This window comes from Labrus mixtus, chromosome 23 (genome assembly GCF_963584025.1).
Source record: "Labrus mixtus chromosome 23, fLabMix1.1, whole genome shotgun sequence".
NCBI lineage: Eukaryota > Metazoa > Chordata > Actinopteri > Labriformes > Labridae > Labrus > Labrus mixtus.
In genome coordinates this window covers 8324979-8342190 of record NC_083634.1, presented here as the reverse complement: position 1 = coordinate 8342190, position 17212 = coordinate 8324979, and the positions used below count along the sequence as shown (strand labels likewise).

The window sequence follows — 17212 nt, the reverse complement described above, 5'->3', positions numbered from 1 at the left end:
AACTCATCTCGCTGCATTTCTTTTTTCTTTTTCTTTTTTTCTTCAGAGATGCATGCATATTCAGTAGTCATTTGCGTTATTGTCTTTACCCCCAAGATGAATAGCAAACAGCGCTGTTGGAAAGGGAGCCGAGTCGTATGCACACAGTGGTTTATTCATTAGTCAATACTGAGCGTCGTTTCTTTATGTACTGCTGTGCTGTCACTCATGGCATTTGAGGTCAGAGGCAACGTTGTGTAATGTTCTTAACCTCTTAAATCCTGCATAGAAGGGGAAAGTTTGTGCACACTGCAGTACTGTTATACTTATTCAACGACTACTAAAAACCGCCAATTAACCAATAATACAAATTAAGTAGAAATAAAGACATTTTACATGACTTGTGTCTAACCGAGGACTTCTACTAGATACCAGTGCATTGCATGTCAGCTCAACTCCAGTCCTGTTCTCTCTTGTCAGTCAACACCCACAGGCTGCGTTCTTAAAGCGCAGCATGGTGCAGCACAGCCAGACAGCTGGAGTCCCGAGACCAAAGAGGTTCGCGCTGTAATTACAGTATCACGAGCAACAGCGCGAGATATTATGATGTATGTGGTGTAAAACCGTATAAAACCCTTACGAACCCATCAACAAACACACATGAGGTCTTTGTTCTGAACCGTCAAAACCGAGTGTTTCATTCTTAAAATAAATCAGATGTGTTCATTTTGTTTCGATGTCTGACTTCATGTCCCGATGGTCTGCTCTGTGGTAAATAGATGGGTCGTCTACAGCATGTGGCATATATAGAAGCCTTGCGTATCTGCTACGGAGGGCACACACACACTGACTAAAGTTAAAAAAAAATAATAATTTACTACACTGCTGTGGCAGAGCGACAGACCAAACACGCATCTGGTGAAATTCAGCAGTAAAACGAAAGTCATCTAATAATACCATAAAGTCAAGGTAAAGAACTGTAAAGCATTCAACATAAAGGTAAACTATGCTAAAACAAAACTAACTGACTTCATATGAAACAAATGAGGACAATCAGAAGCCGTTTTTAACGAGGCAATTTTAAGAAAAGTACATTTTGTCCTCTGAAGTACCAACTAGTGTCATTACAACTGTTCGAGGACTCTTTCGAAAAACCTGTTCTTGCAGGGTTTTTAATGCTGCATCAATGAAACTGTAAATGGACTTGAGCTTGTCTTCTTACTACTCAAAGTGCTTTTACACCGCAGGTCACACCTACACATTCACACCCACGTTCATGCACCGCCGCTGAAGCAGCAGGAGCAACTATTGTTTAAGTGTCTTGCCCAAGGACACATCGGACATGTGGCTGCATGAGCTGGGGATTGAACCCTCCGACCTTCTGGTTGAGAGCTATATTTTTCAAATGTATATAAAACCGACATTTTAACACAGCTCACTGTGGATCTATGTGAGAGGGAAAAAATGGGGGCTCTTTTGTGCAGCTACTAGAGCAGCAAATAGCAGGCACTCGTATTATTTTCAATCTGTTTGCTCAGCTTCAGTGGCAAAGATGTTGACAGAACAAAGTATCGCAGTGTGCTGAAATGATGTGCTGTCCAAGGGAAAATTCAGTCCACGGCAGGCCGTCTCACCCCAGCTGTGTGGGCACATGTGCATTCCCGCATAGACTCTCTCTCACACACACACACACACACATTCACAAATATTCACACAGGTGGAAAAAGCGCCGTCCCCCGTGTACCTTTGGCGCCGTGAGATTTGCCCATCCATGTCTAATGCCATCAGCGTACGCTAGAGAGAGCTGATAGCATTTTGTCCTGTACTCTGCTCGCTGAAACTCTCCCCGGGTGCTGCCCAATGACCCGTCCCTTTTGCTCTGTCACCTGGAGACCGAGGGGGCCCCTCTGATGTGACATCACTTTTTTTTCCCCCAGCCACTGAAACACCATGCCATTATTGATGAGAGAGGACGAAGCAACTCAGGACAACGTTTAGAAAGCATTAACTGTGGTGTACAAATTCACAATAATTAACATGCGCTGTATCCATTAAGATCGAGTCTGGCTGTGTGGACATTGGAGCTTTTTCTATAGAATACATTTAAACATTTAACAGCTGGAAACACAAGGCTTAGGTCCTCAATATCAATGATGGCTTTTTTTCCCCAGAAAAAAAAAAAATCAAAGTTGTATTCATTATTATTTACTGCAGGTTTTGGTTCATTTAAAGAGGGGAAGTAATTTGCTCACATTTTTACAATTAAATTTGAATTAAGCGTCTAAGCATACAGCAAGATTAAAAAAATAACCTCCTTTGTCTACCTTATTGTTCGACAAATGGATGTTTATCAGTTCTGCTTTAACCTTATACATTCTGTAACTTAACAATGCCGTCTTTTCCATAAAAATCTTTATCTTCATATAGCTCCCATTAAAAAGTGAATCCAAGCTGATTATTTTGTAGAAGTTCTCTCACTTATCTGTGCCATTGATGAAAAGAAAAAGAAACAGATTTAACCTAAACAAAACACATAAATTGATCAGTAAATGCATTTGACATATTTCCGAATAGTTTGATTTCAGTCACCCGTTATAAAGGCAAAGCTAGCTTGGAGCCTTAGCTGTTAGCTAACTGTAAGTTAGCATACTGTACAAATTTGCATTTTGGCCTCTTAAGAGCGTTCCTGCCTCTTAAATTGGGTTAACAATTATTTTATTCTCATACTGAAAAAAGACAGAACTTTTCGGAAATAGTGTGACTAAGTAGCGCTAGCATCTCCAGTTAAAGCTTGTTTGCGCATAAGCAACACCATTACCTGGCTGCGATGGCCGAGTGGTTAAGGCGTTGGACTTGAAATCCAATGGGATCTTCCCGCGCAGGTTCGAACCCTGCTCGCAGCGATACCTTTTGTGGGGACCGGCTCGCCGGTTCAAGTCCCGGTGCGGACCAAATATGGAAGTTGGTCTGGTAGCTGGAGAGGTGCCTGATCACTGTCGAGGTGCCCCTGAGCAAGGCACCAAACCCCCTCCCCACCACCAGCTCAGGAGCGCCCACTGTGGGCAGCTCCGTCACTCTGGCTTCTCTCCATTAGTGCATGTCCATAGGATCCTGTTTCTGCATGTGTGTGTATATTTCAGCCTATGTGTGTGTTCATGACTATAGAGTGTAAAAACTGAAATTTCCCCTTGCGGGGATCAATAAAAGTAAATCTTAAATATTAAATCTTAAGCATAGGGAGCAATTCCAAGGCTTCTAACAAACAAGAATCTGAAGTATTTTCTTTATCTCATTTTCTGTTTTGACTTGACCTTTTATGCGTTTCATTTATTCAATGTAGGTGATATACTGGGGCGCAAACAAGGAACATAACCCTTAATGGTATACTTTAGCTTCTCTTAGCTTGTACAAGGACCCTCTCTTGAGATCTTTGATGCATAATAACAAATATGGCCCCTACGAATCTGAAATTTTCAGATGTGTTTTGTTGTAGTGTTTGTACGAAAAGGTTATTTCAAAGTGCTGTACTCTCCTCTTAGCCGTCTCTCTTTCTATACTCTCCTCTCCCCTATCCTATCCTCTCCACTCCATTTCCCTCCTCTCCTCCCCTCTCTTATCCTCCCTCTCTCCCCCTCCCGTCTACTGTAGCATTCTGACCTGGCCTGTCAGGGGTGTCAGCTGTAACTCTCGAATTTGAAAAGCGCCCATCTAGCTGCACACAGTGACGCTATGATTACCCTTTTCATCATAACTGTGAGGTCTTAACTTGAGCTGATTCCTCTCCCCTGAAAGAGCTGCATGGAGCCAGGGGGCGAGTGAAAGACAGGGAGAGAGAGAGAGAGCCATGGAGACAGCAGCATGACAAAAGAGATGCTAATGCCAGGACGCACGCAGACAGAACTCTATAAATAAGAACAAACATTTAAGCATAATGACCTATGTACTGGTTAACTATTCATATCTCTTAGAGGGAATGATTGGGCCTTTAGCCTAATAGATCCATCAACAACTCTTTGAAGCACCTTCCATTGGAAACATTAAAAAGTTTTACAGATTTGTTTTTATGTTTTTAAGAGCCAAATGCCACAGTACAGATTTATACCTTCATTCAGGTAATGAATAGAGCAGTCTGGTGTAAGCCAATGAAAAATCAAGGTGATAATGAGGTGTTAAATATTTAAAACAGGCAAAAATCACTCACATGTGGAAACACAATGTATCACATACTGTCAGAGGCAAGTAATTATTAAAAACAATTGAAGGTAGCCTTTTTTTTTGTTGCCACTATTCTGAGGTGCTAATAAGTGGTTAGTTCAGAGCTACTCTTGAGTAAGAGGTGATGGTTGTAGTTTTGCTGAGATAGATGGGCTTTGATAAATCATTTTAACGTCATGCTAGGAAGTGTTCAAGAGGTCAAACTAGCACACTTCCCATGTAGGGAGCTACTAAATCACATTGATGCTTTTTCCCTTAGCACTTTGCTGGTGAGCTAGCTAGCATCCATGTCCCATGAGGTTCGGCACGCCATTATTCTTTAATTGGTGCTAAGCATCCTGGGCTGGTGGGAAATACAGTAATAATGCAGATTTGTGGGGATGAACTAAAGTGATGGAAAACACTGACATGATGTCAGTGCTAGTAGAAACAAGAATATTGTTGGCGGCGTGCTTCATATCAGCTGTTGAGTCCATTTCCATCAGAGAACTGATAACTAAAACACCTAAATATAAAAAAATGACTTTGAAATGTGTGACTTTTCACTGCACAGTTCTGCCACAGCAACACCAGAGAATGTGAAAGTTAATATGATAATTAAGGCAAAAAATGTAACCCTAATGTACTTTTCCAAGTAACTAATTACTTTCCTAATGCTGTAACTCTGTTAGTAAAACAGTTACTTTTTGATAGTAGTAACTCGTAACTACAATACGTTAAGAATTTTCAGTAACGTGCCCAACACTGACTTTGACTCATTCTTATGACCCAAAATGTGGCAAAAATTCATGGATTCCATCTGAAAGTTATTGAAATAGTTTAGTCTGGAAAGTTGTAGAAAGTAGTAGAATAACCACAAACAATATATCTCCATCCCTCGAACCATTACATTGGATTAAAGTCTTTGCTACTGAGCCTTTTTTTACTTCACCATTTTTTTTAAAGAAGGCAGCCTGAGGCTGAGAAAACTCACAAAGTCCCAGTTCACACACCAAAACCAGTGTGTTAAAGTTTTAAATTTAGGGTGCTGACACACGACTGAGATACCATGTGAGCACATAGTACCCCACCATCCTCTCCTCTGTTTGTCTTTCTCCACGGATTGGGAGCATCATTAGCCCAGATTCCATCAGTGTCACTAGTTTTTGTCAGCTGCCATCTGCTTCACTCAGTTACAGTCGGGATTAATGGCCATGGGGTGAGACGCGACCAACACCCCTCCCTTGCTACCAATCTACAGCTGCTAATCTACCGCCTCCTCCTAATCCTCCGTCACCACCTCGTATCCTGTCAATCTGATAAGTGTGGGTTTATGCATGGGTGCCCTTGTGGGCATTTCCACATCATAATTTAAGAAGAGTCAAAGTTGACAGCCGTCCATTTTCTGTATTGGACTTACAAGCAGTAAAGTGTAAAAAAAAAAAAAAAAAAACATTTCCAGAATGACCTCTATGATTCCTGTTACAATCGACTTTTTGGATTGGAGAAAGCATTACGTTTTGTATATTTCTACTTCAAACATTCAGCTGACAAACTTGTAAAAACAGGAAGGAAGAATGAAATAGTTTGGAATTCCACTCACATTTTATCGAATAAAAGTTGTTGAGTTTCCTCCTGGAATGGCTTCTATTTGGAAATGAATGGCTTCTGGCTCTGAAAAACCCATTTCCGGCGTGTAATGAATACACTTGAATGTACATTGTAATATCTGGTTGGTAAAGTCAGTGTAATAGATCTAGTGCCTGTAGCAGCTGACACTGAACCCAATAGTGCGCTTTAGCCACACTGATAATTAAAAGACGCATTGATCTCTTTTCCCAGTGCGTGGACCCCCTCCCCTCCGAGATCCAGTTCCCATTTCCTGCTGGATTTATTTATCACCCACAATGCCACTGGGGTGCTATCACTCACGGCATAAAGAGGGGAGAGAGCTCTAGAAACAAGTCGAGAGAACTGAGAAAATGGTGCTCTTTGTGCTCCTGCGTCAGCATACAGATGGATGGGCCATTAGTGGTCATGGGAGCATGGTTCAAACCTTGTTATTAACACAGGTGAGAGAGAGTGCATCTCCTGAATTCCAAATGGACACAATGCACAGCAAAACATTTTTAATAACACAATAACAGAAATTTGGTACACAGTCAATCAAATCATTTTTAATGGACAGGGCTTCATGTGAATTACACACATTTGACCCATGACTCATGGTTTGGAGCGAGAGTGCTCTTACTCTTTGCTAATGCTAAAGTAAATGCAGCTATTGTAGGGACATGTAATGAGGATATGGAGCATGGAAGGAACAACTACAAAAGTGTATCGTATCATACTGCACTTGTATCAATACTCAACCTGCTGTGGAATGACATCACTGTAATGTTAATGTTTTCACTTTAGTTCCACTGGCTGTTACATACTGACAGGCAGACGTAGTATACCATTGCTTTACACTTCAGGTTTGAGGATTAAACAATATTTGTCAAAACAAAAAGTATTTTTTTCTATAAGAAAAACACACAAAAATAGCTCTATATTTTGGTTCCATAAATTGAAGTAATAGCATTTAGGTTTACATTCAGTCGATTGAGTCATAAATTAAGTGAGATTGAACAAAAAAAAAAGTTTCTATCTATCTCCTATCTAGATCTAAAGATCTCTATCTATGTCAGATATCAAAAAGAAAATCCACAATCATCATCAATGCTGAATGTATGAAAGAAAACCAGGCCAAGGCCAGCTTCCTGTTTGATCTGTTCTTAATTTTAAATCTGTTCACCTTTTTGTTTAGATGTGTGAAGCTCAGTGGTACAAAGAGATAAATTGGCAAGCTGGCCTTGTTAAATTAATTGGATGAAGCTACAATGAAATAAGGTTCATTATACAACAGTAAGTTCCGACCGCGCAATCAGATTGGACAAGAGGCATTCCATGAGTAATGATATAGGAGTACAACATCGCTGGGACTTATTACAATATGGATCACTCGTCCTTAGCCAGGAGTTCTGAATACTTTTAATTTACATTTACAGCTGACGGTGTCTCTCGTACTTTAGAATCGCACAGCAGACTCTAATTTCACTGGTTTCATGATCATGCTTTCTTTTTAACATACAAGTAAACTCCTAAAACCGCCAACTCCTTCATGAAATTTGTGACCCAAATGTCTGAGAATTTTTCAACCAATCAGATTCATTGAATGAAAAACAGTGCACCTCGATGGGCCTGAAATAGTATGAAACATACCAAACACAGAGCACAGAGAGGGAACAAAACCAACACGTTTTAAGAGCGCATCATAGACTTTTGACACTTTATTTCCCCCTGTCACATGTCCGTGACCCACTGACAACAGCTCTGCGACCCACTTTTGGGTCCCGACCCAGCAGTTGGGAACCACTGGGCTAGAGGATAATCTGGCCGATTTGAGGTCTGATTCCCCCTTCCCGACAATCGCGGGGTTGTCCCAGAGTCGAGGCTGCTCAGAATCGATTATCTTGGTGGTATAAAGATCCAATCTTAATTTCCCCGATCTGCTTGGAGATCATGGCCCCGATTTACATCAAACATGTTTGATATTTAGGACTTAAAACCTTGAGGATGATGTCATGAAATGTCTGGCAGAAGTCGTACATGACTACAACGACCACTGGAGACAAAGGGAGGACAGTAATACATGGACAGTAGTGGCGACTGGTGGCAAGACATAACACAGACAGGTGTGCTGAACATCTGAAATTCATGTGATAGTTACAATCTTCCATCCCCCTCCCCTAGGATTATAATCGAAAATTTAATTGCCGGCTCATTTGTTTTTGTGAGGTCATGCGTTCTTCCAGTAGTATGAAATTTGCCTTTATTTTTTATATCTTTTAGTGTATGCATGCTTGAGATTATGGAGAAATATATGTGTTAAGATTCTCCATCTGTGTGTGAGCCTACCCCATTTCAAAATTGTCTAGGATTTTTATACTCCTCTAGTCTGAGTTTTTTTAAACCACTATTTTCTACTTGTATAACTCTTGTATGGAAGCAATATGACACTCGAGGTCGAGATATTGTACTTGATATCAGCACATCTTGACCTCGAGTGTCATATTGCTTAACATTGCACATTTTTTGACAACTTACAAAGCAATTAGTAAGACACTTGTATGACATGTGAATGTATTGTCATAAAAAATACAAAAGCTGCCGTTTTGTAAGTGTAACGACTCATTTCTACTCACAATGGAGGAAAAATGTATTTTTATTTTCTAAACCATTCAGGCTCTCCAATTAATTTACATGTGGCACAGACTGTATGCAAAATAACAACATAATTCAAATGTGTCAAATATGCCATAAATAGAGTGTAAATTCAGGAACATATGCATGGATGCACAATGGCCAAGTGCACATATAAAGTGCATGCAATTGCACACAAAATGCAATTATGTTAATGCAATGGTAATCAGTAGTTAATTAGAATCACTTCAGTGCCCCTACAGGAACTCAATACAACTAATCCATCAGGAGCTGTCTTGTTTATATGTTGTAGTGGGCGGATTTTCACACATTTTTACAAAGACAGGTTTAAAAAATCAAACACAGAACAGTTTAGAAATTCCAATATTTATTATTCAAATTTTGATTGTGGATTTGTATAATGAATAAATGCATTTTTATATCACTCTGACCTCTTAGTGGTTCAGGTTTCCCCTTCCTTTCTATGTGACGTTTCCTATGCTGTTCCTTTAAAAAAAAAAAATTTGATCTTTTATCTGTTTCGTAAGATATTTTGCATTACATCTGTGAAAAATGTTAATCATCCTGTGTTATACAAGGGGAAAAGAGACAAGACAACTGCACTACACGCCACAAAAACATTCAAATACACAGTTATAATTTTGTATCTCCTTCCATTCGTATTTTAGTTGAAGTACGTATTGCTTTAGTATGTTGTTCACCAATTCAGTTTCAGTTAGAGCACTATATGTAATTTCTGCCCCATGGGGCCCCTCAATGAAAACCATTACAAGTGGTTTATAGTTGTGAAGAAGCGTGGGATCATGGGAGTTGATGTCTCCATAAAAAGTAATCAAAATTGCAGGACAAGTCTATCTGACTCAGGCCTGAATCTGTGTTTTTTGATGTTGTAATCCATTAAATGTAACTTCATGACATGGAATTCCAAGTTATGCTAAAATAGCTCCAACATGTGTTAGCATAGGTAACTTATTGTGCTTCAACACTGATCAGAAATTGGGACGCATGTGTGAACACTTACCGCCATTTTTTCTTCCTCTGACTTTACCCAGACTATTGTCTGACATCCCCCTGTTAAATTTTGAAATATTGGTGTGAGTACGCGGTGGTAGTAGCAGTGATATAAAAGCAAAAATTCTCACTGGAGCGTCAGACTTTGTTGCTTCCTCCACCTCTTCGACGTCATTCTTTTTTAAGTCATGAATTGCATCCCGAGATCAGACGCCACCCCTCCCCACCCAAAAATGTCAGGAGTGCATGCGTGAAAACAGCTTTATACAACTGCTTATTTCCTCACTGTCTGACGCATTATCCGGCGCTTTCCATTTTCCTTTGTTCCCATTGCAACTGCATGACAAGCATCATTACATTACACACAAAAAAACAGCTCTAAACTCCCAAGTACACAACTAAACTTTAATAATATTTTAAAATATAATACATAGTTTGTTTCATGTTAATGCAGATATAAGATGTATTATACGTATAAACCAAAGTACATTGGCATGTAGCATTGGAAGCGTACACTTGAATGTTGCATCAATGAACACTAATAGGGTCTAAAGTGACCCTTCCTGCCTCTTATTGCTGGTGGTATATATTTCTCCTTTCATGCTACATCAGCTCGTTCATTCTTTAAAAGAATATCTGCCCAGTTGCACGCCAAGTACTCCAGTGCATTTCAGCATGATGGGCTTCAACTACAATGGTTGAGCACACACACACACACCCATTCAGGGCTGATGAGCACTGGCTCTCTTGAGACAGCTTGGTGAGAACAGCGAGGTGGAATATTCATGCCACTGAGCAAGGGCTGGAAATCCATTGAAATGCAGTGAGTGGTGTTGTCGAGTCATAATGGTAACAATTACCAAACTGAGGAGGCTCACTTTTTGAAATAAGGCCCTGCTTCGCCATCCAATTAACGCTAGGATGCTCCCACCAAATTCCCAGTGTTAGCACGGCTGAAAGGTTATTCGTGCAGTTAGGCCTGATGCCCGCGCTTTTCTCTAACACTCCTGCCACATTCAGAGCCCGCTCATTCGCCCCGACATTGAGATGGATCTCAATGCAAGCCAGATGAAATGGGCGTTATGCAGAGAGAGCCATTTCTGAATGGGAGATTGAATTACCCAGGAGCCCTTATAGGAGGTTCATTACAGTCAGGCTATCCAAGATCTCCTGATTCATGGCTCCCATGCTCTCTTTTTTCCCCCCCCGTGTGTTTGAGGAAATGTGTGTGCACCAGTGATGGTAACATTTGCAGACTGATGTGGTAAACAGTCCTGATGGACAGGGCCGAGGGTAATCAGGGGTAGACACCCTCATGAGCCGTGCTGCATCTAATTAGATTAGTTCAGGTTAAAGAGCATAAAGGTATGACTAAAGCTCAGCCCTCCACCAGATATACTGTATAAAAAAAAGAAGTATATTTTTAAAGCAGTAGTTCATCTGTTAAACACGTCTGCTCTCTCTACTGTGAAGGATGGAGTAGCTACAATGCATGTTTCCAGCATGGAGGTTCCATGGTTTGTATCAGAATAGTAAAAACATTGCAACACTAATACTGGTTACATGGGTAATCCCTAAAGACGGAAATCTCTTGCATGCAAAAGTTTGCTTGGGGATAGAATCAAAAAGTGACTCACAAAATTGCAATCCCAGAGCTTGCTTATGAAACAAATATTTCCCATAGACGCCAAGGTTCAACCAATAAGAGAAAAGGGAATGAATTAAGTGTTTGACTTCATCGTTTTTTTTCATTGATGCTAAGGGCCTGTGTCCACACACATTGCCTAGGTTACGAAAGTTAACTTCCGCTACTCTCTGCAATGTCCATTAGATGTATTTAAGATAGCTCCATGTGCCTTACTTTAAGTCAAGGAAATATCACCAAGACGACATGAACAAGATGTCATTGAGTCGTGTTGTGGCATCAGCAGCAGCTCTACACCTGGAAACTGTTCCCTCGAAAAAACATGTCAGAGTAACATCTCCTTCCATTGTTGCTGAGAAAGCTGATGTCGAGAAGTCCCGCCCCTTCATGCTTTTGATTGGTCGGTGAGGGAGAAGTGACATTGACAAGCGTGCCTCGGTTTCAGATGTTGACCTTTTTTTTTTTTTCAACTAAGTGCACTGTGAGCGCAGCGACCGAAAAGAGTTGGCGTGGAGGATGTTTTAGGGCTGAAAAAAAATAATAATTAAGCTGAAATATATTTGTTTTTTCTATTGCGCTACCAGCACACAAAACGCTGTCTGTGCACACAGGCCATTTAAAAAAAACAGGCTGTTGATAATTCCAATATTCACACTGTTTCAATTTGTACAGTGCTAATATGATGCCCTCTCCTATCCAACACGTTCCTTTTTGTAAACTCAAATATTATAATTTAAGTCCTGAAGCAAACCAAAGCAAACCAAGTCGTTTCGGTGCCGTAACCTAACCCAACTTTGACGGATTTGCCAAACTATCACAGGTTGTCTAGGATAAGGCTCCAAAACGACTTGGTTGTGTTCCAGAAAAGATTGTGGATTGATGTAAAACTATTCATTCATTGTGTAGTTTGACAGTCAGAGAGCTTTGACAAAGCTTGTGCTGAATGTAATAGTTTTCTTTGAGTTCATGATATTTAAGTATACGCATCTTCCACATCTCTATTGCATCTCTATATGTATGGACAGATTTGCAGTATTGCCCTGTAACGTGTGCATTTCAGTTAAGGAGAACCTGTCAATTCTTGACTTCCTGGAGAAGACATGCACACACCTGTCAAAAACAGAACCTTTGACTTCTTTGTAATGGGATGCATCTCTCTCTCTCTCTCTCTCTCTCTCTCTCTCTCTCTCTCTGTCAGCTCGTACAGCTCACTGTGCACCGAAAAGTTTCCGAAACAAATTTGTTGCAAGCTGCCAGCATGAGCACAGCTTAATATAAAGAATGCCAACAGGTAAGGCGCCGACATATGGCCGGTAAAAGGTGACAAGCAATAGCAAGACCAAACTCTTGACAGTGCTGAGTGCAGAGCGGTCAGGGCACTCCTTGACCGAGCACCACTACACCCAGCATGCTCCTCTTCCAACCATCCCTGCCATTACCACTGGCTCTATCAGTGCTATTTATAGTTGGCTAACCTTTTGTTACTGGGCCCCCATCCAAGCACACTCTCTCTCGCTCGCTCTCCCTCTCTCTCTCTGTCACTGAGTGGCCTCTGGATCGCCACATCCCTTCTAGCCTGGGATTGGAAGGGATAATTATGCCGACTCTTCACTTCAGAATACCCATTGTTAACCCTCCGGGGGCCACATTTCAGGTGGCCAATGAATATGTCTGCCAGAGCCATGGCTTTCGAGAGTGAATCACCTTTCATCATGCTATGTTTCATGCTTTGCTAGGTTTAAGGGACCTTTATGACAGCTCCTGCAGCCATGTAGGGTGGAACTGGTGGATTGTTCTATGGTGCATAAAGGAAAGAAAAAAGAGCTTTCCGAAAGTTTGACCAACAAATGTCAAACTTTATACTGTTATCTTTTTGCAGCGGGACAGAAGGACGGTATAGAATGTCTCTCGAAACTGGCTCCAACTGAAATGTGCAAATCATGGATTTTGAGCTATGCGTAATTTTCAATACTACGCTTTATCATTCTATAGAGCTCAATTTGTCAGAGAAGTACACACTATTGCACAACAGGAAGTGCTGTTTAGTGTAGGAGTCGTAGTGTAGTTTATCATTCTGTTCAGGTATGTGTAATGTCACAACCTGGCTCAACAGTATGTGACAAAAGAGAGTCCACGCATAGTTGGTTTAATTATGCAATCTATTTTAATTAAATGATTAAGTTACATGGTTTTACCCTTGTGAGGATGTCAGGATGTGTGCAGTGTTGAGTGTATGTGGATGAATGAGTATATGTCTATAACACAAGCAAATGCTGACAGCAGTCTGCAGGCCAGGGAAGAGAGTGAGAAAGACTCAGTAGGTCTGCTTTATAGCCTCCTGAACCCAGCATGCTCAGGTGTGCCGCATTACAGAAATCTATCAGACTCCACCCACATCTACCTGCAACAAGCAAAACAAAGACAGCTAAGGGCAAGAACAAACCGGTAGAGAGGCAAACTCTGAGGCTGTCACAGTAACTAGAAACAATACACAATATTACTAAAGAGGGAGTTCTGGTAGACTGGGAGTTCTATACTTGATCGTAATATTGCTTTTATAAAACAATATCAAGCAGCAAAGAGCTGAACACAGTAACAAACAACAGCAGATCAAGTTTTTTTTGTGTGCATTAATTTTGCTCACCTCATACAACTAGTTGCTCTACTTGACTGTTACTGGACTCTTGCCAAGTAACACATTCTTAATCCTTTCAATCAAAGACCATGTACTGTAATATTATTAACAGTATTCAGAACATATGAAGCATACATTAAAGGGGACATATTATGAAAAATCTGAAAGAGTTTTTGAGCATATATTTGGGTAGCCTGAGTGCCTACCGACCCAAAAATCCACCCAGTCCTTTGTTTGTGGTCTGCGTAAGGATTTCAAAACAGAGAAAAATGCTCCATTTCAAATTTGCTCTCCATGTGATGTCACAGTGGGATTCTGGTAAAAGAAAATCCCATCCCCTCCACTGATATCTCCACCCATGTACTCCACCCACTGCCTAGAGCAAAAGTATTGCGCATGTAGGCCATTTTTATTCTCGCTACGGAGGAGTGTTGTCTATAGGGAAAACTCAGGGGGGCTCATTGCATTTAAAGAGACACACACACCAAAACGGAGCATTCTGAGAGAGCTGCTTTATACAGGGTCACAAACCTCCTCTGATGCTTGATTCATGTTATATTTTGACCAAAGCACAGCACTGATGTTTCATTTAGACCCCAGGGGACTGTTTTACAACATGGAAAAGGGGTATAATATGTCCTCTTTAAGGTAAATGTCCCAGTGTTGTTATGCTCAGTATCATCACTCATGGAAAGCCTTGTGTCCAATTCAGTTATATGGTCCAAAGTCACTGTAATATTTACAGAAAACACAAGTAACTTAGAGCATGACAAAGATCTCAATAGTTTAACTTAAAATATATTCCCCCGAATCCATTTCTGCTAAACTGAGCAAAAAAAAAGAGTCCGGTGGATATTCCTGCTGCAAAGTCCTGGTGATGCAGCAGTTTTCCCTGGCTCGCTCCCAGTCCAGATGCCTTTTTTTTTGCCCTGTGACAGCTGCACTTGTGGATGATCCATTTAACTAATAGACCGGTATTTAAATGCATCTGTTCAGAGGAGGTAGTTGTATTCCAAACAGGCAAATAGTGAGCTGCTGACATTTTCACTGCGAGAGAAGGCAGGCGATGTAAAAAATAGGCACTTGACGTTCTTTTAAGCGCCTAACTGAGGCTGATGCAAACTCAGAAGGGATGACATTTTAAAAGCTATGTTTCATATTTTTCTTTTATTATAGGGAAAATCTAATTAAATTTGCTTTACCATAGTACAGAAGCGACAGGGTACAGTTGGTTTTGCTTGTATATAGTTTAAGCGTGTTATGGACCACTGGAGTGTACTTTTCCATCCTTTTCTTTAGTGTGCATGTGCTAGCTTGTGCCTTTTTAAGACTTAAGGGACCATAGTTAGAACAAATTTATTTTCATTCTAGCTCAGGCCAAGTATATGCAATTTTATTTCCAATGCTTCCAAATGGAAGGCCTATTGAATTACTTAAGAATTAAGAGGGGCAACACTTAAAATAATTGGACATGTACCAAACCACTGTTTCAGGGACCATTAGCAAACAGGTCAGCTAAATGTTTTTGGATGCGTCCGTCACAGTTTACAGCTTTTACCTGCTGAACTTGAATGGATTACAAGCAGCCAGTTAAGGTAAACAAATCAACTTGTTTTTGACCTGTTGGATTGTATAATATGTCTTCTTCTTACATATTTATATATTTTTCGGTTAATGGAAATATTCCGGACATCTCAGCCATTTCTTAAAGTCAGTCACCTATTACTCGTACCATATTATCTGCAACTGACAAGATCAATGAACCAGAAATGTAAAGGTCCCATACTATTCTAAATACACTTAACTATGTCACTAGCTTGTCTACACACCCTCCACTTATGAGAAAAGTTCATCCTCTGCGTCTTTTGCCTGCTCCACTTTCCAGAAAATGTGTGCTCAAACAGGCCGTTTGGAGATCTTCCCTTCATGACATCACAAAGGGCAGTAACCCCTCCCCCAGGTGGGTGACACTCCCATAACAAGTTTTTGTTCTGCCCTCCGAGTCTGCCTTCTTACCGTTAACAATTGGGCATTGTTCAAGAAAGTCTGAGCCAGCCAAGAGAGGGGGCGTGGTCAGACACAGCTCATTTGCATTTAAAGCTACAGACACAGAAACAGCCTGTTATAAGCAAGGCTGAAATAGAGGTGTTTATAGGCATGATCAAATACAGGATCAGAGTGGATTTATAACAAGGAACTTTGGGTACCTCTGGTTGAAAAGGAGGATAGTGTGTGACCTTTAAGTTTAAAAAACGGTTTATGCCTATAGCGTTTCCAGTTCCTTTAAGGTCTTTATAGTTAGGTACATGCAGCCGGAGCATTACCAAGGAATATGTTAACATGTACGTATATACCTAACATGCCAATACATAAACATTCCTGTGACTCCTGCTAAACAAATGCATCTGTTTATTTTCCCACACATTTGCAACATTAGTCATAATGCATTTACCATCAGCATATTTTCCTATTTTGCACAAGTGCTGCCTCTTTGTTGTGTTTATGGTATTTTTGGTATTTTCTACCAATCATCCACTTCATTGCCTCTCCGCCAGCTCTAAGTGCTGTGTTTTACCACACTTATTACCATTTTTGGATGGGGGTAAGTGAGGTAGGGAGTAAAAAAAACAGTAGCAGAGTGAAAGGCAGTACAGCCAATACAACAAATCAGCATTACTTGGTATGCAAAGAGCAGCCAGAGCTATCGTGTTATAAATTGGCGTGTGGCAGCAGGCCAACAGTGCATTGCATTAGTCAGATGCCCTCAGTGTAATAAAATGCAGTAGAAGGAAGGCGGCTGGGGGGGAGGGGGAGAGGAGTCAGGGCGCTTTCTGTAGATTGAGATCTTGAAAAGGGAAGCTGCTGAACAATATATCTGGGAAGAAGCTCAGACCAGTGGAGGAGATCATATCAGCATGCAGGATTATTCCAGACTAAATGAGATGACATTCACTTTGACAAATAATTTTCTCCTGTTGTATGCATATAAAGAAAAATCAAATTGGAAACCTGCATTTGTACAGCGGCGCGAGGAAACGTAAAGCTACAATCAGCCTTTTGTGCAATTTCTCACAGCTGTGCGGAGAACAATTTATTTCCCAGAATACAAGATTCGTTGCTTTTTTGGTACCACATTTGGGCCCTGTCAGCTTATTTCTTATACAAGAGTAATTCTCTGATTTATAGAGAAAAAGGCTTTCCTTTTTTTTAAGACTAAAGCTAAGAAGTGCACAGTTTGAGTTATAAAAGGTTGGAACAAATCGTGTATTCTGGAAATATATTTGCTTTTAGAGTACATTCTGATTTAACACTGAACTTCTACTATTTTTTTCCTATAGCCTGTCTTAACCAAGCTTGACATTTATTCAGGTTCATTGTTTCACATTTTCTGCCTCGTCTTCTTTGACATAATTACCTGCTCAAGCATTATGTAGAATTGTCTATTTCGGTACATATGTTCTTGTCTTTCATTAGACTTTAGAAGA

At 40.5% G+C, this 17212-nt stretch overlaps 1 non-coding gene across 1 annotated transcript; it reads left to right on the top strand.

The window, feature by feature from the left end:
* The first annotated feature begins 2800 nt into the window (after positions 1-2800).
* Positions 2801-2882, top strand: trnas-uga (transfer RNA serine (anticodon UGA)). Its single transcript has one exon. It is a non-coding gene; the product is annotated as a tRNA-Ser (tRNA).
* The last annotated feature ends 14330 nt before the right edge of the window (positions 2883-17212 follow it).